Source organism: Bubalus kerabau, chromosome 11 (genome assembly GCF_029407905.1).
Source record: "Bubalus kerabau isolate K-KA32 ecotype Philippines breed swamp buffalo chromosome 11, PCC_UOA_SB_1v2, whole genome shotgun sequence".
Classification (NCBI taxonomy): Eukaryota; Metazoa; Chordata; class Mammalia; order Artiodactyla; family Bovidae; genus Bubalus; species Bubalus kerabau.
In genome coordinates, this window is record NC_073634.1 from 45018418 (window position 1) to 45033455 (window position 15038).

A 15038-nucleotide genomic window follows, 5' to 3' on the forward strand; every position below is an offset into this window, starting at 1 on the left:
TGAAACTCCAATATTTTGGCCACCTGATGTGAAGAGCTGACTCATTTGAAAAGACTCTGATGTTGGGAAAGATTGAAGGTGGGAGGAGAAGGGGACGACAGAGGATGAGATGGTTTGATGGCATCACTGACTCAATGGGCATGAGTTTGGATAAACTCGAGGAACTGGTGATGGACAGGGAGGCCTGGCATGCTGCAGTTTATGGGGTCGCAAAGAGTTGGACACGACTGAGCAAATGAACTGAACTGAACTGAACTGATGGGACACAATGCCGTGTTCTTAGTTTTCTGAATGTTGAACTTTAAGCCAACTTTTTCACTCTCCTCTTTCACTTTCATCAAGAGGCTCTTTATTTCTTCTTCACTTTCTGCCATAAGGGTGGTGTCATTTGCATATCTGAGGTTATTGATATTTCTCCCAGCAATCTTGATTCTAGCTTGTGCTTCACCCAGCCCAGTGTTTCTCATGATGTACTCTGCATATAAGTTAAATAAGCAGGGTGACGATATACAGCCTTGACCTACCCCTTTTCCTATTTAGAACCAGTCTGCTATTCCATGTCCAGTTCTAACTGTTGCTTCCTGACCTGCATACAGATTTCTCAGGAGACAGGTCAGGTGGTCTGGTATTCCCATCTCTTTCAGAATTTTCCACAGTTTATTGTGATCCACACAGTCAAATGATTTGGCATAGTCAATAAAGCAGAAATATATGTTTTTCTGGAACTCTCTTTCTTTTTCAATGATCCAGCAGATGTTGGCAATTTGATCTCTGGCTCCTCTCCTTTTTCTAAAACCAGCTAGAACATCTGGAATTTCATGGTTCATGTATTGTTGAAGCCTGGCTTGGAGGATTTTGAGCATTACTTTGCTAGCATGAGATGAGTGCAATTGTGCGATAGTTTGAGCATTCTTTGGCATTGCCTTTCTTTGGGATTGAAATGAAAATTGACCTTTTCCAGTCCTGTGGCCATTGTTAAAACATAAGCACTTAGTTGCAGATTTCGTAATGCTCAGTCTCATTATGAAGATGACTTCCCCTCTACAAATCATGTCCACCCCACCTGTTCGCAGCTGTCACAGTGAATTGCCCAAGTGCCCATGGAATCACATTATCTTTTCTGCTAAAGCTGTCACTGGCTTCCCCGTTTGTACAGGATAAAGGCCAAGTCCTTTCACTTTGGTACAACCAATCCCTGTGATCTAATCCTTATCTCACCTCTGAACATGCCTTCTTCACAGTCATCTTTCAAGATGAGAATTGCAGCTCTGTGAACAGACCTTTGCTGCTTCACACCTTTTGCTTTTGTCTCTACTTTGTGGCTGCCCAGGAGCAGGACAAACATCATTTTCTTTACAGACTTGCATTCAGCCCACCAGGTGGCATAGTCCACACCATCAGCATGTACCCCCATTATCTCACTAGGCATCTGAGTCCTAATACTGCCCAATATATTTTTTTGGTTTCCTCGCTTGATTAGACTTTTAAACTGCTACACGGCAGAGAATCTCTTAATGGCTGTTTTGTCTCTAGCATCTAGATCCATGCAAATAAGCACTCCGTGAATATTGAGTGAATATAAAAGATTAGAAAGAAAAGGATCCCAGAAGAAGAACAGAGGAAACCCCACCCAGCCTCACTGACTTGAATAGTCAATCTGAAAAAAAATGTAACTGAGCCGCCACTCTCTCCCTGCTTATCTACAATAAGCATGCAGAGTATTAACCTTTCCTCTGTCCCTTCTTCTCTCTCTGTGAATTAGAGATTTGAAGATGGGCCCTCAGGGTTATATGCTTTAGAATCTGATGGGATAAGGAGTGGATATTGGCCATTATCTTTGAGATATTGCCTTTTCAGAGACTTTATTAAGTTAGAGAACTCATGAGCTATCTTTCCAGGTCTTGGGTTAGCAGGGCATACAGTTGTCTCTTCAAATACATGATTGTAAGCTCCATGAAACCAAAATCTATGTATAATTCATCTGGGCTCTACCATGTGAACGATGCCCAATAGCTGTCAAATGCACGTAAGGGTTAGGCAACCTATTATTCAGAAGAGAGAAAAAATAACCTGCTGGGTGGGTATGATATTTCAGATCCTATGTATGCAGAGAATAATCTCATGTCCTTGCATTTCCCAGATTCAGAACAGAAATAGAGCTCCATGGGAAGAAAAATTAATTCTGAAGTTTTTATCCTGCATGACAAGGCATAGGTGGTAGTATTGATCAAGATGGAAAGATGAGGAGAATAATAGTTTGGGTTCATTTCAGTTTGGTCATGCTCATTTTGAGACATTTAGTGGACATTCAAAGGGAAATACTGAGTGGATAGTTGGATATATGAATCTGGGGCTCAAGGGAGATATCAGGTTTAGAGATGTCAATTGAGGTGTCAGTACCATGGCATTTGCAGCCATGGGACTGGACCTATGAAGTAGATAAAGACAGAGGAGGTGTGTGAGGCTGAGAATTAGAGCACTTGAAAACTCAGAGGTTGAGAAGAAGAGAAAAATCCAGCAAAGGAATCTAAAACATATTAATTGGTAAGATGGGGGAGAGTGATATTGAGGAAGCCAAGGCTTGAAAATTCTAAGGAGGGAGTGATCAGCTGTATCAGATACTACAGCATTGTCAAGAGAGATAGGATCTGGGAATTAAACCCTGGATTGAGCAATGTGGAAAATTCCACAATTTAGATGACTGTGGTTTATTTCTTATAGAACACACATTGATTGACTTTTTCTGTTTTCATTTGTTAAGTCATCCTTCTAGCTGTTGTGCTTGCTTCCCTGAGTACTACTCTTTCAGTCCATGCCATGAAGAGACTTCCTTATGTTTCTGGTGGGGGCTTTAAACCTCAAGGAACTGAAGCAGGGATCACACATCATTAAGGAAAGGTCAGTTCCCAGGCAGAAATTGGTGTTTTTTCCCTCCCATTTCCATATTACAGAGATGCCTCAGGCTTCCTGGAGTTTCTATTAAGAATTCCAAATCTCCCAGCAATGATTTTTAAATACTAGTTTTCCCTAGGACAGTTGTCTTTAGCTTGGCTCACCCACCACAATGTAGTCAGGGTCCTTCAATCATTGTAAAAGTCTTTTATCATTCTGACTCTACTCCATCCTGTACACAATCTCTAGATTAACCTTTCCAGAATGATGCATTCATAATGGCAATAGCTATAATTAATCTACTCCATATAATTGTCCTTAATCTTTTGCACATAGTAGGCACTCAAATATTTCTCATGTGGCTTGAAATTAGGTAATTTTTTAAAGTGCATTTTAAAATGCATCTCAAAATACACCTCCTATTTGATTAGTAAGATTCATTTTATTTTTGTTCTCTGCCTAGTTATTTTTAAATATAATGAGAGAACCATATCTCTAGATAGTGTGAAAGCATTTTAATATTTTAATAATTCCATATAATTTAAAATGATCTTATTCCTCCCATACTTTACAGTAAATAATAAGTACATAGATGAAAAATATGTGTTTTGTATCTAAGGAAAGAGTTATTAAGTGTTACCAAAAGATGGAGAATATTTTTATCTTAAGTCAGCCACATAAATACCCATTAATTTTTAAAATGATTTTATTTGGTTGATGGAGTATTACATCTCCAAATTACATAGTTTAGATTTCCCATTACACGCTCCTTATGGATCATGTGTATATTCACAAAGTTATACAGAAGATTCTATGATGAGAAGAAGCCAATTTTCATTTTCTCTGTTCTTGTTTGAAGAACCAAAACTGTTAAAGGGATAAAGCTCTCAGAAGTGCCTGTTCCAGGTTAATTGTCTCAAATTGCTCATTTAAAACACCATTATAGTACAGCAAAGCCAGTTAATCTACTCTGAAACTTCCTTTTTTTATGACCGTAGCTACATTTGGTGAAATGGCACCTTTGGCAAACACCCAAATTGGATAAAATTGCCATTTTTCTTGGAACCTGGAAAGAATAACACATGTTTTGAAATCACTTCATATCATGTGGCCCTAAATGGTAAGCTGCATGTTAGTCTTGCTCTGGAATTCACTCTCTTTGGCATTTTCTGATTTGACCCTAAATTGCCTTTGCTTTACTGATGACAGTCAATGATGTGCTTTTGCGCACAATATATAGGTAGGAATTGGGGGAGGGGTGCAGAGGAAACTAGCAAGAGAAATTGTGGCAATATTTTTAAACATCACTACTGCATAAGAAAATGATGTGTCCCTGTACTGACACTTGTGCACAACTTTCAACTGATGGTACCTTTATTATTGGAAACACTGTAGTTTGAGAGCCTCTTCAATGTCGACATAACTAGCAGGTGCCGCGATCATAATGGTAAAAACATTCACTTATTAATCAGCGCACATAATTCCTCTCTAATGCTGTCAATTTAAGATGGCAACCTGATTTTTTTTTTTTTTTGGAGTGGGGAGGAGGGTCAACAATTTAATGAATCTCGTATGCATTTTAATTCCAGCCTAATAATCTGCCTCCGGCTCTTTTCCCTCCCTCACTCTGAGAACATTTCTCTGGATCCTGCTATTAAGCACAATGGGATATTTACCTTCCTACCTCAGTTACACATTTAGGATAGGGAAACAGCCAGCTAGTCAGACCCCCCAACCCAACCAGAACTAATGTTAACCTGTCACTAGCCCTCACTGGCATCATCCTAAAATACCCTCCCTCCAGTTGTTTGTATAGTCTCCTCCCTCCCTGATTTTGACACTGTAGTGCTTTGCAGGTTTCTTTTATTAAACACCACTGGGACCCAGACTCAGAAATGTGCAGTATGTTGACATAGTTAAAATAAATAAATACAACCCATTGCCAGAAATATTTAAAAATTCATCTAAATGTGCTCCTGTCAGAGATGATTTGTTTTCATCCAAACAGGGAAGACTGATGGCTTTAGGATGGACTGGGTAGAGAGAGACTCCATCTTCTCATTCACTCCTTCATTCATTCACACCTTCATTCATTTTCCTATTAAAAAAACAATCCACCACCCCTGGCTCACCATGTCAAATGTAAACAGAATAGACTTTGTTATTAGGAGAGATGTGACTCCAAGTGTCTGAGCTGCAGAGTGACAGCCGGCTCCTCTCTGAATTTCAGGCAGCCTCTGTCACTTGCCTTGACAATGAAGGAAGTTAATATATTCATGACATTACCACACATGCATTCGCAATTCACAGCATATTGTATTGTTTACCCCTGTTCTTTTGTACTACTGCATGTAGTAATTTGCCTTCTAGCAACAGAAAAATTCCTCAACTTAAAATTTTACCCTCATTTTATTTACCCTTAATAGAAAAACCACTGCTTCCTGGTCCATCCGTTGTTGGCAAGACCACCTTTCTGCAGTATTGCAAACAGATAAATGTCAGATTTTACATTTTGATCAGATGTGTCTACAGTCATTTCCTATACATATTCCTCATCTTCTGCCTCCCATGCCTTCCTTCGGCAGTCATTGTCGCCCTTCCTGTGTATTCCTAGCACATTAGGCACTAGGTGGCCTGCTCTTAAAAGAGAGTGAGAGAAGTGTGGCATGGAGTGAGCATCACACTCTCACAATAGTGTCAACAGTGGGGGCAATGAAGAGCATCGTGAAGCTCTGCTCTTTCACCACTTACGTTCAAGATGCCAAGGGTGCTCCTTGTTTTCATCTCCAGTAACACTTCCTTTACTCCCACTGGACTGGATACAGTCCTTGAAATCCACACCACTTATTTAAAACCCATCTGTGGGACACTGATTACTTAGCCTCCTTGGTCTAACTTATTTTTTCTGATGGGGTGCAAACTTGTAAAAATGTTGAATACTTAGGTGGTTTTGCTAAGATGAGTACTGGGTAGGGTGAGTTGTTAGTCTCAGATACTACACTATTGTTCTTCAGAATTTCGCTGTTGGGGACCAGAAACGTGCCTTGATGGCTTAGGGCAACTTTGTAGAGATGGCTGGAGGAGGTAAACAGTCAGGGTTAGCAAGACACAATAGCTGTTTCATTTTCTTTACAGTGATGAGCTGTCTTGCATTCCAATGCATGTCACAAAATTCTTGGGCTGAGAGAGGCCATGAGGGGGTCACTCAGTCCAATGCCCTGCCTTTGAGTGGAATTATTTTAAAAAACACCCTATGTTAAAAGTCTTCAAGACAACCTTTGCCCCTCAGTCCAAATGAATGTTGAAACCCTTTCTTAAACTAGACACAATTTCGTCTGCAATTTAAAAGCATCTCCTGTTCTGTTAGAGAGAAAGCATTTGGTTGTTCTTTATATTCAAACACTTTTCACACTTAAGAATTATAATTGAGCTACATTCTCTCAAATTCTGCTGCTTAAGAGTAGGCTATATAATTCAGTGCTTGCTTGTGCAACCTTCCAGTTCCTTTGTACTAGTTATTTATTGTTTTCATCTATGTATGTTTATCCAATTAACTTGCAAACTCCTATTGTTCAGGAAGAGTCTTTTATAAACTCTTATGAAGGATAAAATAGAAGTTCGAGATTCTCAAACCTGGCTACATACTCAAATCACGGAAGGATACTTTATAATATAAACTGATTCCTGGGCTACATACTCAGAAGTTCTGAGTTAAAGGGTCTGGGGTACAGGTGAAAAAATAAAACTGAAAATGTTAGTCGCTCAGATATGTCCGACTCTTTTGTCTCCACGGACTATAGTCTGCCAGGCTCTTCTATCCATGGGATTCTCTAGGCAAGAATACTGAAGTGGGTAGCCATTCCCTTCTCCAGAGAATCTTCCCAACCCAGCAATCGAACCTAAGTCTCCTGCACTGCAGGCAGATTCTTTACCACTGAGCCACCAGGGAAGCCCAGGGTGCAAAAGGATGTGGGAATTTATTAAAAGCTGCCCAGGTAATTCTAATGTACAATGAGATTGAGAGTATAATCTTGAGCAGGTTGCTTAACATCAGTAACTCTTCGTTCTTTTTATTAGATAAGAAATGTGGATAACATAGCTTTTATAATTGTCTTTTTCTTGGAAGAGTAAAGAGTTCATGTATGTAAAAGCCTTAAGCCCAATGCTGGGACCAGAGTCTATTATCAGTAAATGTTAGCGTTAAAGTTAAGGCTATTATTTGGTCTAAAGTGCCTAATATGTTATTGGAAACATAATAGGTGCTTGATAAATGTGTATTAACTAATAGCTCAGGTTATTTAGCTAAGTAATCCACATCTACATGAAAAAAGTTTAAACAAGGTAAATATCAAAGTTCAGTTCAGTTCAGTTCAGTCGCTCAGTCGTGTCCGACTCTTTGCGACCCCATCAATCGCAGCACGCCAGGCCTCCCTGTCCATCACCAACTCCTGGAGTTCACTCAGACTCACGTCCATCGAGTCAGTGATGCCATCTAGCCATCTCAAGCGAAAAATATAGTTTCAACTCACGTAGCAAAATGCTTGAGAAATATGTGTTTTGGCACATGACCTGAATGTTTGTACTTGTTCACAATTTTCTCATGCGTAGAGAGTACATGGATTGAATGTGGACTTGGAGGTTTATAGTGGACAAAGAAAAGGGTCATAATACATAAAGAACATAGTCAAAATATAAAGGATTACAGAAGTCTGGCAACCAGATGCTGCCAATTAAGGATATTACCAGTTATCATCAAGAGTGACAATAATAATTTTTCACATCCATTATATATCATTATAATAGACTAATCCAATAGACAAGTTATCTGAGAAATCTAACCACCTTTATTTTAAAGATGAGTGAGCTAAGTCTAAGAAAGACAAAATGATTGAACATTAAGTCAGTCCATCCTAAAGGAGATCAGTCCTGAGTGTTCATTGGAAGGACTGACATTGAAGCTGAAACTCCAGTACTTTGGCCACCTGATGCAAACAGCTGACTCATTTGAAAAGACCCTGATGCTGGGAAAGATTGAAGGCAGGAGAAGAAGGAGATGACAGAGGATGAGATGGTTTGATGGCATCACCGACTCAATGGATATGAGTTTGGATAAACCCTGGGAGTTGGTGATGGACAGGGAGGCCTGGCGTGCTGCAGTCTATGGGGTCACAAAGAGTCGGACACAACTGAGCAACTGAACTTAACTGAATAGTGTAAAACATATATATTATATGCATTGTCACCCTGCTTATTTAACTTATATGCATAGTATATCATGCAAAATGCCAGGCTGGATGAAGCACAAGCTGGAATCAAGATTTCCAGGAGAAATATCTATAACCTCAGATACGCAGATGACACCACCCTTATGGCAGAAAGCGAAGAAGAACTAAAGAGCCTCTTGATGAAAGTGAAAAACAAGAGTGAAATAGTTGGCTTAAAACTCAACATTCAGAAAACCAAGATCATGGCATCCGGTCCCAGCACTTCATGGCAAATAGATGGCAAAACAATGGAAACAGTGACAGACTTTATTTTCTTGGGCTCCAAAATCACTGCAGATGGTGACTGCAGCCATGAAATTAAAAGATGCTTGCTCCTTGGAAGAAAAACTATGACCAACCTAGACAGAATATTAAAAAGCAGAGACTACTTTGCTGACAAAGGTCTGTCTATTCAAAGCTATGGTTTTACCAGTAGTCATGTATGGATGTGAGAGTTGGACTGTAAAGAAAGCTGAGTGCCAAAGAATTGATGCTTTTGAGGAGGAGGAGCCAAGATGGCGGAGGAGTAGGACGGGGAGAACACTTTCTCCCCCACAAATTCATCAAAAGAGCATTTAAACGTCGAGTAAATTCCACAAAACAACTTCTGAATGCCAGCAGAGGACATCAGGCACCCAGAAAAGCAACCCAACTCTTCAAAAGGAGGTAGGGAAAAATATAAAAGACAAAAAAAGAGACAAAAGAGGGAGGGACGGAGTTCCGTCCTGGGAAGGGAGTCTTAAAAAGAGAGAAGTTGCCAAACACCAGGAAACCTTCTCACTGCCGAATCTGTGCCGAGCTTTGGAAGCACAGAGGGCAACATAAAAGGGAGAAAAAAAAAAAAAAAAACAATTAAAAATCGCAGATTGTGAGCCCTACGGTAACTCCCCCAGCGGAGAAGCAGCGCAGACGCCTGCACACAGCATTAGCAAGCGGGGGCTGGGCAGGGAAGCACGGCGCGGGCTGTGTCCCTTAGAGTAAGAATCGGCGGGAATGTCCTGAGCGCTATCTGAGCGAAATAATTTGGGCTAGCAAACCAGACTGTGGGATATCTACCACGCGAAAAGCCAGCCCTAACCTAAGACACCGCCAGGCCCGTGCACAGAACAAAGGACTGAACAGAGATAGCCGGTTGCAGACCTTCCCCCTCCGGTGACAGGCAGCCAGAGCCGGAAGGGGGCAATCGCAGCCCAAGAGAGACACTATCTATAAAACTGTAAGCAGGCTTCTTTGCTAACTAAAACTTCTTGGGGGTCTGGACGGTCAACATCTGCCTGAGAAGGTGCGCCGGTTTTACACCCAGATAACCGAGTGGCGGGGAGGCGATAAGTCGCAGCATTGGCGCCCGCCAAACACATCACCTGAGCTGCTCGGACCTGGGAAGAGCACAAAACGCAGGCCCAACCGAGTCTGCGCCTCTGAGGACTACCCGAGTGCCTGAACCTGAGCGGCTTGGACCTGGGAGCTCAGCCCAGGGCCGGCCTCTGATTGTTCCCGGCGGAACAACCTAGAGCCCGAGCAGTGTGGGCAGGGAGGCTACACGCGCCTGTGAGCGGGGGGCAGACCCAGTGTGGCTGAGGCACTGCGAGCGCACGCCAGTGTTATCTGTTTGCAGCATCCCTCCCTCCCTCCCCACAGCGCGGCTGAACAAGTGAGCCTAAATAAAATAAAAAAAAATAGTGTCCTCCACCGCCGCCTTTGTGTCAGGGCGGGAACCAGACACTGAAGAGACCAGCAAACAGAAGAAGCTATAACAGAGGGAAACACCTTGGAAGCTACAGGCCATAGATTAAAACCCTGTGGTTACTACGGACTACATAGGATCTTGAGAAATATAAGTCAGACCAAGGAACTAGCCAAAAATGAACTGAACCCGCAATACTCACAACAAAACCAGAGAAAGACCTAGATATATTTTTACTATTTTTACGATCAATCTTTCTTTCTTTTTTTTCTTTTTTTTAATTAAAAAAAAATTAAGTCCTCTATTGTCCTTTAATTTTCACTTTTATAACTATTACTTTGCAAAAAAAAAAAAAGACCCTATTTTTTTTTCTTCTTCAGCAAACTTCATATATATATATATTTTATAATTTTTTGACCGTGTTTTGTTTTGTTTTGTTTTTTTCTTTTTCTTCTTTTCTTTAACATTGTATTTTTGAAATTCCAAACTCTACTCTAGATTTTTAATTTTAGCCTTTTGGTATATGTTATCAATTTTGTACCTATAGTTTTTTTCATAATTTCTGTGACTTTTTTTTTCCTCTGTTTCTTTCTCTTCTTCTTTTGTATAACATTGTATATCTGCAATTCCAAACTCTACTCAAGATTTTTAATTTATGCTTTTTGGTATTTGATATCAATTCTGTACCTGTATTTTCTTTATAATTTTTGTGACATTATTTTTGTTGGTTTGTTTGTTTTCTCTCTTTATTTTTCTTCTTCTTTTTTTTTTAACATTGTATTTTTGAAATTCCAAACTCTACTCTAGATTTTTAATTTTAGCCTTTTGGTATATGTTATCAATTTTGTACATATAGTTTTTTGTTATAATTTCTGTGACTTTTTTTTCTTTCTTTCTTTCTTTTCCCTCTGTTTCTTTCTCTTCTTCTTTTATATAACATCGTACATCTGCAATTCCAAACTCTACTCAAGATTTTTAATTTATGCTTTTTGGTATTTGATATCAGTTTTGTACCTGTATTGTCTTTATAATTTTTGCGACATTGTTTTTGTTGGTTTGTTTGTTTTATCTCTTTATTTTTCTCCTTCTTTTTTTTTAACATTGTATTTTTCAAATTCCAAACTCTACTCTAGATTTTTAATTTTTGCTTCCTGGTATTAGTTATCAATTTTGTACCTGTAGTTTCTTTAGAATTTTTGCAACCTTGTTTGTTTTTCTTTGTTCGTTTTTTTTCTCTTTCTTTTCCTTCTTCTTTTCATTAACATAGCATTTTTGAAATTCCAAACTCTACTCTAGATTTTTAATTTTTGCTTTTATGTATTTGTTACCAATTTTGTACCTTTAAGAACCCAATCTTCAGGACCCATTTTTCACTAGGGAACGAGATTACTGGCTTGACTGCTGTCTCTCCCTTTGGACTCTCCGTTTTCTCCACCAGGTCGCCTGTATCTCCTCCCTAACCCCTCTCTACTCTACCCAACTCTGTGAATTTCTGTGTGTTCCAGACGGTGGAGAACACTTAGGGAACTGATTACTGGCTGGATCTGTGTCCCTCCTTTTCATTTCCCCCTTTTATCCTTCTGGCCACCTCTGTCTCCTGCCTCCTTCTTCTCTTCTCTGTATAACTCTGTGAACATCTCTGAGCGGTCCAGTTGTGGAGTGCACATAAGGAAGTGACTACTGGCTAGCCCACTCTCTCCACTATTGATTCCACCTCATCTCATTTGGGTCACCTCTAACTCCCTCCTCCCACTTCTCTTCTCCATGTAACGCTGTGAACTTCTCTGAGTGACCCTCACAGTAGAGAAACTTTTCATCTTTAACGTAGGTGTTTTATCAATGGTGCTGTATAGAAGGAGAAGTTTTGAAACTACTGTAAAAATAAGACCGATAACTGGAAGTAGGAGGCTTAAGTCCAAACCCTGACTCCAGGGAACTCCTGACTCTAAGGAACATTAATTGACAGGAGCTCATCAAACGCCTCCATACCAACACTGAAACCAAGCACCACACAAGGGCCAACAAGTTCCAGGGCAAGACATACCAAGCAAATTCTCCAGCAACAAAGGAACACAGCCCTGAGCTTCAAGATACAGGCTGCCCAAAGTCACCCCAAAACCATAGACATCTCATAACTCATTACTGGACATTTCATTACACTCCAGAGAGAAGAAATACAGCTCCATCCACCAGAACATCGACACAATCTTCCCTAACCAGGAAACCTTGACAAGCCACCTGTACAAACCCACACACAGTGAGGAAACACCACAATAAAGAGAACTCCACAAACTGCCAGAATACAAAAAGGACACCCCAAACTTGTAATTTAAACAAGATGAAGAGACAGAGGAATAGCCAGCAGATAAAGGAACAGGATAAATGCCCACCAAACCAAACAAAAGAGGAAGAGATAGGGAATCTACCTGATAAAGAATTCCGAATAATAATAGTGAAATTGATCCAAAATCTTGAAATTAAAATGGAATCACAGATAAATAGCCTGGAGGCAAGGATTGAGAAGATGTAAGAAAGGTTTAACAAGGACTTAGAAGAAATAAAAAAGAGTCAATATATAATGAATAATGCAATAAGTGAAATTAAAAACACTCTGGAGGCAACAAATAGTAGAACAACAGAGGCAGAAGATAGGATTAGTGAATTAGAAGATAGAATGGTAGAAATAAATGAATCAGAGAGGATAAAAGAAAAACAAATTAAAAGAAATGAGGACAATCTCAGAGACCTCCAGGACAATATTAAACGCTACAACATTCGAATCATAGGGGTCCCAGAAGAAGAAGACAAAAAGAAAGACCATGAGAAAATACTTGAGGAGATAATAGTTGAAAACTTCCCTAAAATGGGGAAGGAAATCATCACCCAAGTCCAAGAAACCCAGAGAGTCCCAAACAGGATAAACCCAAGGCGAAACACCCCAAGACACATATTAATCAAATTAACAAAGATCAAACACAAAGAACAAATATTAAAAGCAGCAAGGGAAAAACAACAAATAACACACAAGGGAATACCCATAAGGATAACAGCTGATCTTTCAATAGAAACTCTTCAAGCCAGGAGGGAATGGCAAGACATACTTAAAATGATGAAAGAAAATAACCTACAGCCCAGATTATTGTACCCAGCAAGGATCTCATTCAAGTATGAAGGAGAAATCAAAAGCTTTTCAGACAAGCAAAAGCTGAGAGAATTCTGCACCACCAAACCAGCTCTCCAACAAATACTAAAGGATATTCTCTAGACAGGAAACACAAAAACGGTGTATAAATTCGAACCCAAAACAATAAAGTAAATGGCAACGGGATCATACTTATCAGTAATTACCTTAAACGTAAATGGGTTGAATGCCCCAACCAAAAGACAAAGACTGGATGAATGGATACAAAAACAAGACCCATACATATGTTGTCTACAAGAGACCCACCTCAAAACAGGGGACACATACAGACTGAAAGTGAAGGGCTGGAAAAAGATTTTCCATGCAAATAGGGACCAAAAGAAAGCAGGAGTAGCAATACTCATATCAGATAAAATAGACTTTAAAACAAAGACTGTGAAAAGAGACAAAGATGGTCACTACATAATGATCAAAGGATCAATCCAAGAAGAAGATATAACAATTATAAATATATATGCACCCAACACGGGAGCACCGCAGTATGTAAGACAAATGCTAACAAGTATGAAAGGAGAAATTAACAATAACACAATAATAGTGGGAGACTTTAATACCCCACTCACACCTATGGATAGATCAACTAAACAGAAAATTAACAAGGAAACACAAACTTTAAATGATACAATAGACCAGTTAGACCTAATTGATATCTATAGGACATTTCATCCCAAAACAATGAATTTCACCTTTTTCTCAAGCGCACATGGAACCTTCTCCAGGATAGATCACATCCTGGGCCATAAAGCTAGCCTTGGTAAATTCAAAAAAATAGAAATCATTCCAAGCATCTTTTCTGACCACAATGCAGTAAGATTAGATCTCAATTACAAGAGAAAAACTATTAAAAATTCCAACATATGGAGGCTGAACAACACGCTGCTGAATAACCAACAAATCACAGAAGAAATCAAAAAAGAAATCAAAATTTGCATAGAAACGAATGAAAATGAAAACACAACAACCCAAAACCTGTGGGACATGGTAAAAGCAGTCCTAAGGGGAAAGTTCATAGCAATACAGGCACACCTCAAGAAACAAGAAAAAAGTCAAATAAATAACCTAACTCTACACCTAAAGCAACTAGAAAAGGAAGAAATGAAGAACCCCAGGGTTAGTAGAAGGAAAGAAATCTTAAAACTTAGAGCAGAAATAAATGCAAAAGAAACAAAAGAGATCATAGCAAAAATCAACAAAACCAAAAGCTGTTTTTTTGAAAGGATAAATAAAATTGACAAACCATTAGCCAGACTCATCAAGAAACAAAGGGAGAAAAATCAAATCAATAAAATTAGAAATGAAAATGGAGAGATCACAACAGACAACACAGAAATACAAAGGATCATAAGAGACTACTATCAACAATTATATGCCAATAAAATGGACAACATGGAAGAAATGGACAAATTCTTAGAAAAGTACAACTTTCCAAAACTCGACCAGGAAGAAATAGAAAATCTTAACAGACCCATCACAAGCACGGAAATTGAAACTGTAATCAAAAATCTTCCAGCAAACAAAAGCCCAGGTCCAGACGGTTTCACAGCTGAATTCTACCAAAAATTTAGAGAAGAGCTAACACCTATCCTGCTCAAACTCTTCCAGAAAATTGCAGAGGAAGGTAAACTTCCAAACTCATTCTATGAGGCCACCATCACCCTAATACCAAAACCTGACAAAGATTCCACAAAAAAAGAAAACTACAGGCCAATATCACTGATGAACATAGATGCAAAAATCCTTAACAAAATTCTAGCAATCAGAATCCAACAACACATTAAAAAGATCATACACCATGACCAAGTGGGCTTATCCCAGGGATGCAAGGATTCTTCAATATCCACAAATCAATCAATGTAATACACCACATTAACAAATTGAAAAATAAAAACCATATGATTATCTCAATAGATACAGAGAAAGCCTTTGACAAAATTCAACATCCATTTATGATCAAAACTCTCCAGAAAGCAGGAATAGAAGGAACATACCTCAACAT